We start from the raw sequence: 11,949 nt of genomic DNA on the forward strand, positions 1-11,949 counted from the left end.
AGTTTTAAAAATTTTCACATTTTTGTATGTTAGTAAATGGTAGTCACATTAATTATGCTCGACTTAAGTGGCATGGTTAAGGTGTCTTACATATAGTTTCATTAGGATCTATACTATATAAATTAATAACTTTTTTTTATCACTTTTGACCCTTCAGATGGAACTTTTCTTTCATTCTGCTAGTTTTATTCCTATATGTACAGGAAGCTAATCTTTTCTTTTCCAGTGCTCTTTCCCATGCCTTTAGCAGACTTTTTCTTTTTTTTTTTAATCCTTGTGTTAGTGTTTTCTTTACTTAGAAAGTGTGCTCTAATCACCATATAGTGATTTGTTGTTTTGTTGCCTTTTCTTCCCTTTCTTTTATATACTCTTGATTAGTTTTTTGTTGATTGGAGACTCAAGAAAAGGACGGCCTCTACAGATGAGAGTAGCTAGGTATGGTGTCCTAGAGCTTGAGCTTGATGCTGCCAAGGTTATTGTTTTGTGTTAGCATGAGGTGTCAATGTTAATTATTGTAAATAATTTGTTTATTTTTGGGAGTTATTAGTGTGTGAGATTTGTTGATCATAGATTAATTGATAAAATGATTCTTGGAATATTTATTTGTAATTAATTTATTTTGTTTCCTGAATCTGTATGAATATGTACCTTTATAAACATCCTGGATGGAAAAGAGTAAACATATTAGAAAAACATTATTTATCTTGAATTTCTTCATGGTATTAAAGCAAGCGTTTGATCCTAAAGGACATATTTTGCAAACCACTTTTTTTAATTTGAAGTTTGTATCTTGAATTGAAGGTTGAACTCTAAAGTTTGTACCTTGAATAAATCATATTTGCTACATATTCACTCATCCAGAATTCCAATCGTTGATTCTCAAAAGACCACTTTCATTGTAACAGCCAATCCATCACAAATTATTATTTATCAAAGATAATTCTGTATTACTGATTAGGATCACTCTTGATGCGACCAATTACTCATTATAGTCTTAACTCAAGGAGATGCACATTAGTGCCTGCAACAAAATTAGATATAGAGCTTAAAAAAACCAAACTGGAAAATCAAGTGGCCTAGCATGTTCTCATTATGGTGAAACAGATCATTCAAAACAGCAATGCCATGATTATTGGCTATCTTGATTGGTGGGATTTCACCAAGAAAGCTCAAAAACACATAACAAGAAAGGTTGTTATAGCTACTATCAAAGATGAATTGTCATACCCCATAGAGAATGTTACTTATCTAAGTATCATTGGAAGAGCATCTATTTTTTCTATAAATTAAAAGAATAGTGCATGGATTATTGATATAAGTGCATCAGATCATATGACTAGAGACTCAAGTCAGTTACAGTCCATTTTTACCTCTTATTAGTCTATCATGTCCATGGTCAATGGTAGTACCTCTTTGATTACTGAAGAGTGTGTTATCATCCTTTTAGATACTGTCCTTGTTGTTTAGTTTCTTGAATATAATTTGTTGTCTGTTAGCCAAATACATCGAAACTATCATGTATTATAACATTTTTACTTTCATATGTTGTTTTTCAAGACATTTTAACCAAAAAGACTCTTAGTTATAGTCTTAGATAAGAAAAACTTTACCATCTAGATTCAGTGGAGAATGGAGGATTGAAGATATGTTAGGCAAGTCAGACTAATGAAGTAAACAAAGCTCGAGAGAAAATATGGTTATGGCATTATTGATTAAGACATTTATCATTTGGATGTCTTAAGAAATTGCAACCATATATGTTTTTGGATGTAAATGATTCAGATTTTAAGTGCGAAGTTTGTAAATTGGCTAAAAGCCACCAAATTTCATATTACCAAGCTTTGATAAATGTTCTGAACCTTTTTTGGTTATTCATTCTGATGTTTGAGGCTTTGTAAATTTTTTTTCTTTTTTTGTTAAGTGATATTTTATTACTTTTATTGATGGATGTACCCAGATTACTTAAATGTCTTTTCTTAAAAATAAGAGTGATGTGTGCACAGTTTTTCAGGATTTCCATAGTATAGTTTCCACTCAATACCATAAGCAAATTCAAGTTTTTCAGTTTGATGGTAGTAGAGAATTTGTGATGTATCCCTAAGCGAGCTTTTAAGCAGTCATGGGATTCGTCATCAAATCTCTTGCACTTATACTCTGATTCATAATGGATTAGTAGAAATGAAGAATCAATAGATATTAAAGGTTGTTCATGCTTCTTTATTTAATATGAGCATGGCTTGGTATTATTAGGGAAAAGCTGCAAAATCTGCTATACCTCTCATTAACTGGACTCCATCAAGAGCAATTGATTTCCAAATGCTACAAAAAAAGATACAACCCTTACTTTCCATTCCTCATCTACCTTATCTTAAACCAGTGTATTAGGTTGTATTGTGCATGTCTATATCCCTAAAAGTCAACAAAGTAAGTTGGATCCATATTCCGAAAATTGTGCCTTTGTTAGGTATTCTATTTTTCAAAAGGGGCATAGATGCTATTATCCAAAGATACATGTAACACTGGATGTTTCTTTTCATAAATTGGAGCCTTACCATTCATTGGGAGTTTCTAAGTCTCCAATTTAGGGGGAGAGTTATGGCGAAGAAAGCATGTTGAATGGTGGTGATGGGTCTATGGAATTAGATGAAATAAATGAAAGGTTAGGGAAATCCAAAGGCCTTGAATTTAGAAATGTTTTGCTGGATGTTCTTGAATCCAGCAATGTTCCACTTAATGAAAATGGTGCTTCACTAAACGAATTTGGCATGGTAGGAAGTATGGAGGACCTGAATCCAGCAATGTACCGTTGGATGAACCCGAATCTCACCATGCACCATTAGATGAATGTGGCGTTAGTGATAGATCTAAATATCCCAAATTCGATGCTCTTGACATCATTGAATTTGATGGTCCTAAATCCTCTGTTCAGCACTAAAGTTTTTTGTGTCTACTATGGTAATTAAATATTCAATCCAGAATGTTTATCACAAGATAATTTTAAATCCCATTATTAATGAGTCTGATAGTTTAACTTTATCTGTAGAAGACATAACACCTAGATACCCACAAATGTCAAACAAAGGAGTACCAAAGAAAAATTACAAACATGACCTCAAAGCCAAGACTAAATATCCAATTAGTAACCATGTGTCTAGTCATAGGTTATTTGAATCGAACGCTTTACTGTTAATCAGTTATCCTTTATGCATATTCCTTGAAGTGTGAGGATGCATTGGCAGATTCGAAGTTGGAAAGTGCAATGAATGAAGAAACAGAGGATTTATAAAAGAACACTACTTAGGAGCTTCTGCCATTACTCGAAAGAAAAAAAGACAATTGGATGTAGAAGACATAGCATCTAGATACCCACAAAGATCAGACAAAGGAGTACCAAAGAAACATAACGAACCTGACCTTAAAGCCAAGACTAAATATCCAATTAGCAACCATGTGTCTAGTCATAAGTTATTTGAATCGGATGCTTTACTGTTAATCAATTATCCTTTATGAATATTCCTTGAAGTGTGCAGGATGCATTGACAGATTCGGAGTTGGAAAGTGCAATGAATGAAGAAACAGAGGCTTTATAAAAGAACACTTGCAAAAGGATGTACACAGAGACATGGAGTAGATTATCAAGAGAGTTTGATCTAGTGGCTAAGATTAATACAATGCAGATTCTTATATTGTTAGCAGCTAATCAAGATTGCCCTTTGCAACAATTCAATGTGAAAAATGATTTCTTGATGGGGATTTAGAAGAAAAAGTATACATGGACCTACTATTAAGAAGTAAATGTGGACCCTCAAGTAAAGGTAAAGTTATAAGTTGAAGAAGTTTTAATACGGGCTAAAACAATCACCAAAAGTTTGGTTTGGGAGATTTTTAAAGACAATGAAAGTGCTTGGTTATAAATAGAGTAATTCAAATCATACTCTATTTATAAAACTTAAGTCGAAAAGGTAGCAGCTTTAATTATGTATGTAGATGACATGGTTTTGACAGGTGATGATCCAAATGAAATGAAGGCATTGCAAGAATATTTAGCCACCACATTTGAAATGAAAGATCTTGGTCAATTAAAATACTTCTTAGGGATTAAAGTTGCAAAATCAAAACGTGGAATTGCCTTGTCACAAAGGAAACACATGTTAAATTTTCTAACTGAAACTGAGATGCTAGATTGTAAATCAGTAGAGACTCCCATGGAATGAATCACAGACTTGGGAAATATCTGGATCATTTTCCTACAAATAAGGGTCCTTATCAATGATTAGTTGGAAGACTAATCTACTTATCACACATACGGCCGAATATAGCTTTTGCAGTAAGTGTAGTAGGCTAGTTCATGCATGCATGAAGTGAAGAACATAGGAATGATGTGTATTGAATCCTAAGGTATTTGATGAATGCTCTAGAAAAAAAAAAAGTTTGTTATTTTCCAAGAGTGATGTTTTGGATATTGCAAGATATATGGATTTTGATTGGGCAAGAAATCAAATTGACAGACTATCCATATCTAAATACTTCACATTTGTTAAAGGAACTTAGTCACCTGAAGAACAAAAAGCTTAAGGTTATAGCAAGATCCAGCACAAAAGTGGAGTTTTAAGGCATGGCTCATGATGTATGTGAATTATTTTAGGCTAAGAATATTTTGAAAGATTTGGGATTTAAATATCGAAAGCTAATGGATTTGCATTATGATAATAAGATAGCCATTTAAATTGCATACAATCCAATACAACATGGTCGTACTAAACATGTGGAAGCTGATTGTAACTTCATCAAATAGAATCTGGATTAAAAAATTATTCAATTTTCATTTGTTAAGTCAGAAGACCAATGAACATATCTACTTACAAATGCTTTATCTAGAAAAATGTTTAGTGTCTCTATTGACAAGTTAGGCATGATAGATTTATGTTCCAACTTGAGGGGGAGTGTCAGCATGAGGTGTCAATATTAATTGTTATAAATAATCGTTTACTTTAATGAGTGATTGGTGTGTGAGACTAGTTGATCATAGATTAATTGATAGAATGATTCTACGAATTAATTGATTTTGTTTCCTTATTCTGCATAAATATGTACCTTTATATACCTTCTGGATCGAAAAAAAAAATAAATAAATAAATATATATGAAAGAATTATTTATCTTGAATTTTGCAGTTTGTCCCAACTTTTTTCTTATAAGTAAAATAATCGATTGCCCTTTCATTGATTGTATTCAAATGAAAACAATTTACAAGGAAAATTTTAGAATAAGGATTTTATTTTTATCTCTTTTTTCCGGTCAACTTCCATTAATTATTGATGCAATGTTACCTTATTTAAAAAATAATAATAATAATAATAACTTCTTTATTTTATTTTTAAATGAAATAGGTGTCTATCACTAGTTGAACATGAATGAAGATAAACTATGGGTGAAGATCTTCATCCCAAATTTCAAATGTTTGTGCATTATAAGGTGACCCCATTATATTACTAGTGAAATTGTTTATTAATATTTTTGAATAAAACGACCCAAATAAAGATAAAGCTATACATATATTTAAAAAAAAAAGGTTACAATATGAGAAAATGTTTTTATAATGCTTAAAAGCAAGGACATTTGTGCAAAATCCATAAAACAGATGAAGCTCTTTAGTGTAATTTCTGTACACAAAACTTCAAACTATATATAATTTTAAAGCATGTGTGTTGTTGAAATTGCAATATTGTTTTTCTTTTTCTCTTTGTTTTTATTATATTTTTTATTTTTTTATGAATAAAGTTACAATATTATCGATGAAAGAGAAGATTTGTTCCTTCTTTTGGTCATTCAAGATTTGCTGACGAAGGAAATATGGTGGAACAAATAATTCATAAGACTGACTCGGGTCTGTTCTTTACTATATAAGACAGTCAAACAAAGACTTAACAAAAAAGAAAAAAACAAAGAAAAAGAAGAAGACAACCAAAACAAAGTTTCCTTCTTTACGTTTTTATTATTATTATTATTATTTTAAAAAAAAGGGAAAAGACTAAGACAGTCAAATAAAGTAGCTCGCTGTGCATTGCTTTTGCTCAGCCCGAGACGCAATTTATTGTAAGGTCCAAAGTTTTACTGATTGGAAGAAAGTCCAATTGTGACTTTCTGTTATTACCAATTAAAATGTTGTCAGAAATTACCTAATTTTGAAAAAAGTGAAACTTTTGTGCTAAATAAATCTATTATATTTTTTTATCCTAAACGGGTCACCATTGGGCCAAGGCTCAACTTTAATTTTGTTTTTTTTTTTTTTTTTTTTTATAATTTTGTTTTATTCTTATATTTATGTATAATTCAGACTAGGGCTCAACTGTTTAATGGAGACCTTTTTTTTTTTTTTAAATTCTTTTTTAAATGATATTATAATATATGAGTAGGGCAAGCCGGAGTTGCTCCTATCCTGACCCACCCTTTAATTTATATCCCATTTGTTTTGGGATTGGTCCCCATTTCCATAACACAAGGGGAAAAAAAAAAGAAAAGAATGAAAATATTATATTTTAAAAATATATTTTATATTTATTATTTATTTATATTTATTAAAATAAATATATTTAAGCATCCAAATATATGAATATGGGATGGATACGACCTTCACCCATGTCAAAGTTCTTTGCTCCATCTGCAGTTGGACTTCCTGTCTGATAGAAGCCGGGGAAATACTGGAGATGACCATTAAATATTAATTGGACAATTATTAACCCTTTCATGATATCCATATATTTTATTTTATTTTAGCGTTGCATATGGTATAACCATTAAATATAGCTTTTCTTCTTTTTTTAAAAAAGTAAAATTTTTTTTTTTTAAATAATTCAAAAGTTGAAAACTTATATGCAACAACCATTCAATATAGTTTTTCTTTTCTTTTTTTAAAAAAAAAAAGTATAGAACTTTTTTTTGAATAATTCAAAAGTAGAAAACTTATATGCCACTTTTTATGCATGAATAATGCGATGAAACCGATCATCCATAATTGACTATGAATATTCAAAAATTATTTTATAAGGTTTACAATTTTTTTTATACTGTGCACCATTGTAAATTAATTTATATTTCATGTGATTAATTGTCCACCATAGTATGAGTGGTCAATGACCGCTATACGCACACCCTTTGTTTGGTTTTTCAATTGGTGGAGTCCAATATATACCAACGTGTACAAGATCGTGTGAGCATCTAATTTATCGCTTTTTTTTCTTTTTCTTTTGTTTTACTAAAAAATTAAATCAATCTTTTAAAATCTTACTCCAAAAGAATAACTAGCTTAATGGAAATTTCATACCATTTTGTTTTGATGAATTGTATTTGGACCCTCCAAATTTCGGTTATTGTAATTAATTTGGTCCAATAAAAATTTCTAGTGAATAACTGTTAATGCAGATTTAAATTAAAAAGTATTAAAATAAATTTTTTTATAAAACTAGAAGGTTTAAATTGTAACAAATTTAAATTAAATGGTTTAAATTGCAACAGCTTTATATTCAATTGCATTTTAACATTGGTTAAGTGGGATTGAGTAGTAACAATCCTTAATCAAAAAGTCAAATTGGACAAAATACAACAAATTAAAATTTGAAAATCTAAATTATAAGGTTTTAAATTTTAAAATTCAAAGGTACAATTTCTTTAAAATTAAAAATATTAAATTACAATTAATGCTAATAATAATACTACTAATTAACGAAAATTGCATGTCCTAACCACATTTTAGAGGTAAAATTGAAATTTAGCCATTTTTTGAAAAACTGATAATTTTAACGACTTTTGTACCATTTCTGCCAAGTAAACCCCTGACTATTGCAAACTTATAAATATTTTCTAAAAAGGGTGCCAGAATTTTCTGACACTTTCTAAAAACTAAATTGAAAACTTGTAAATGCTTTTATAAGGAGTATGAAAATTTTCAAACCCCTTCTAAAAGACGGAATTGCAAACTTGCAGATTTGTTTAGATTGGATACCAAAATTTTTAGGGCTTTGCTAACCAATAATGCAAACTTGCAAATTTATTTATGAGGAACGTGAACAGTTTTCAAAGCCTTTTTAAACAAATTTGCAGTGAATCATCACACACCCACTGCCTTTGTGTTAGAAAGGGTTTGGAATTTTTAGACCACTTCTAAAAAATAATAATATAAATTTGTAAATTTGTAAATTTGTTAATGCAAAAAATTTCGCACGTTTGCAAGAATGGACTAACAGGGTCAGCTACTCAGCTAATCTTCATAATTAAATATCATTACTGTATCGGTGGGTTTCGTTGTGAAAGACCTATTACTAGATAATTATGTATTTGCCCACAACAACAAATCTCAATTCTCTCCGAAGACATGAACAAATTTCATTTCAATTTTCTTTGATTTTTTTCATAATTACTCTTAAATCCATACTTTTAAAAAACCGTATTTAATCTCCTTTTAATTTTTTTTTCTTTTTTTATCTGTCATGAAAGATTCCAGTTTTTATTAATTAATTTTAATAGTTAAAAATAAAAAAGAAATTAAAAATTAATATTTTATAATTAAAAATATTATAAAATATATTTTTTGAGTTTTAATTGTTAAAATTAACTGTAAAAACTGGTAAACGTTAATAATAATTTTTTCCAAAATTACGAATCTAATTTTAATTAGGATAAAATTAAGGGGATTTAAATAAAATATTTCCCTTATATTTTTGTGATATTTATTTCAGAATTTATATACATATAAAATATTAAAAAAAAAAAACCTTATATTGTATTCTATATGAGATATTGACCATGCGTGGATGTTTGTGCCATGTCCAACCTAGTATTAATAATGCAAGCATTACAAAATACAAAAATTGATCCGATCGATAACGTACACAGGCCAAAGTTTTGAACAACAATCAATTAATAATGAGGACAGTATCAATATGTATGACACCTGCACTTAGGAACTTTTTGACATCGCCCTTTACTAGGAAATTGAGATACATAACACACAATGGCAACCGAAGTGGAAATGAAAAATAAAAAATTTAAATGTAAAAATATGTAAATAATATACACAAAATAATTGGTAATTGTACAAAGATTTTATTATAATAAAAGAATAAAATAATTTCTCTTTAAAATAAGGAGAGCACAATTGACAATATTTTTTCTCTTATACGAGGAGAAAACACACTCTTTCTAACAAAGAAAAGACACAAATATTTAGGAGAAAATCCCTTTATAATTCTCTCTATAATACTCTCCTCTCTCTCTTTTGTTTTTTATATTTTTCTCACACCAAAATCAGGATCAATCTTCTTCTAAAATGAGATGCACATATATATAGTGTGTAAGGCGGTAGAAAGAGGCGGTGGAATAGTTAAAAAGAAATTTGAACTCTCATGCAAGCTGTCAACAGTTGATGCTTGCTATATTTTTCACTTCCTTAGTCAAATAAATTGGCTTGAAGGATACAAAGCTTTATTACCGCCTTAGTGAAGAGAAGAGGAAACTTGCCACCTATGTGTGAAAGCCATTAATGCTCCATTGGCAATTTTGACTTGTCAATCACAGCTAGAAAACTCTACATTTTTCACATTCTTTGATCAAGTCAATTTCTACATTAAGAACCAAAGAGTGGCTTTAACCGCCACATATCTCCCACTTAAAGTCACTTTTGCTATAACATGCTATCCTTTCTACTTGTCATTTTATTTCCATGCTTGCTTATGTTTCTACTAGGTCAATGAAGGATCTACACCACATAAACTTGTCAGTATTGATTGACTTTGTTAGAAAATCTACCAGGTTGTCTCTAGTATGGATTTTCTGTAGATCTACACTTTCTTCTTCCACCTTCTCATGAACGAAGTGAAATGAAACTCTTATGTGTTTTGTCTTCGAGTGGTATGTTGGATTCTTTGCTAAATGCAAAACGCTTTGACTATCACAAAACAGAGTTATCTTCTCTTGTTTGTGTCCAAGCTCCTCCAGTACCATTTACAACCAAATTGCCTCTTTGCTAGCTTGCAAAGTTGCGATATATTCTACTTCCATTGTAGACATAGTCACGACAGACAGACTGTAGTTTTGAAACGCAGCTTACAGTTCCTCCAGCAATTGTAAACACATATCCCATGGTGGACTTGCCTTTATCAAGATCACCTGCATAATTTGAATCAGCATAGTCTCTAACAGTAAAGTCTGATCTTCCATAACATAATGCAGCATTTAAGGTGCCCTTCACATTTCTTAAGATCCTCTTCACAGCATTCCAATGCTCTCTACCAGGATTCGTCATGTACCGACTAACCGTTCCCATTGCTTGTGCAATTTTTTATCTTGTACATACCATAGCGAACATTAAACTACCCACTACTGATGCATACAATACTCAAGACATTTCCATCCTTTCTTTTTTGTTGCTAGGACTCATACTTAAGGATAACTTGAAATTAATAGGAAGAGGAGTAAGAATTGGCTTACAATTTTGCATGTTGAAATGCTGCAAAATTTTCTTTAAGTAATTCTTCTAAGAAAGCCATATCTTCCTATTGTTTCTATTTCGGTAGATTTGCATCTCTAGAATCTTGTTTGCCAGTCCCAACTCCTTCATTTCAAACTCCTTAACCAATTGTGCCTTCAAGTCTTTAATGCGATCTTTATTGGGGCCTGCTACCAACATATCGTCAACATACAGTAGCAAAATAATAAAATCACCACCACCAAATCTCTTGTAGTAAGCACAAGGATCTGAACTAAGTCTGTTGTATCCAAGATTCATGATGAAGGAATCAAATCTTTTATACCAACATCCCAGCACCTGTTTTACACTATATAGAGATTTTTCAACCTGCAAACCAAGTTCTCTTTTCCTTTGTCTTTAAAACCTTCTAGTTGGAGCATGCAAATCTCTTCTTCAAGTTTTCCATGAAAAAATGCAGTTTTGACATACAACTACTCCAAATACAAGTCAAATGTAGCACACATCGCCAGGACCACTCAAACCGTTGTAAGTCGAATAACAGGAGAGAATATCTCATTGAAATCAATACCTTCTTTCTGAGCAAATCCTTTCACTACCAATCTAGCACGATACCTCTCCACTTGGTCATTGCTATCTCGTTTGATCTTATAAACCCATTTGTTGCCGATAGCTTTCCTTCCTTATGGTAGTACAACAAGATCCCATGTTTTATTTTTATGGAGAGCTTCAATTTCTTCTTGCATTGCTGCCATCCACAAAGAAGCTTCTGGGCTTGTTGTAGCCTTCTGGAACGTTGATGGCTCTCCATCTTCTATTAGAAGTCAATATGCAACATTCCCCTCCATAATATATTCTGAGTGCCAAGCTGGTTCTTTTCTCTCCCTAGTCGAACGTTGAACTTTTGGAGTTGCAAACTCAACTTGCTCTTGCTCTTTGTGCTCCGGTGCTACTTTAGAAGAGTCCAAAAAATTTGGTTCTTGCCTTTCTTTAACTTAAACCATAGTAGTCTCTAGTTTTTCTCTCAAAGTGCTATCATTTTTATTTTCTTGTATTTTATCTTCTTTAAATATCACATCTCTGCTGATTATCACCTTATGGGCAGTGGCATCCCACAGGCGGTATCCCTTAACTCCATCAATATACCCTAAGAAAATATATTTTCTGGATTTTGGATCCAGCTTTAATGTTTCTTGGGAGTTGTACATAACATAAATAGGACTTCCAAATATATGTAAGTGATTATTAGCTGGCTTACCAGTCCACATTTCTATAAGCATTTTTAAATCAGTTGCGGTTGATGGTGACTAATTGATCACATAACAGGCGGTCTTAACTACTTCTGCCCAAAATAACTTGGCCATCCCTGTAATTCTCAACATCGCTCTTGTCCGTTCTAACAAGGTTCTGTTCATCCGCTCTGCTACCCCATATTGTTGTGGAGTGTACGCTACCGTGAACTGTCTC

The sequence above is a fragment of the Ziziphus jujuba genome, chromosome 11, assembly GCF_031755915.1.
Source record: "Ziziphus jujuba cultivar Dongzao chromosome 11, ASM3175591v1".
NCBI classification, from domain to species: Eukaryota; Viridiplantae; Streptophyta; class Magnoliopsida; order Rosales; family Rhamnaceae; genus Ziziphus; species Ziziphus jujuba.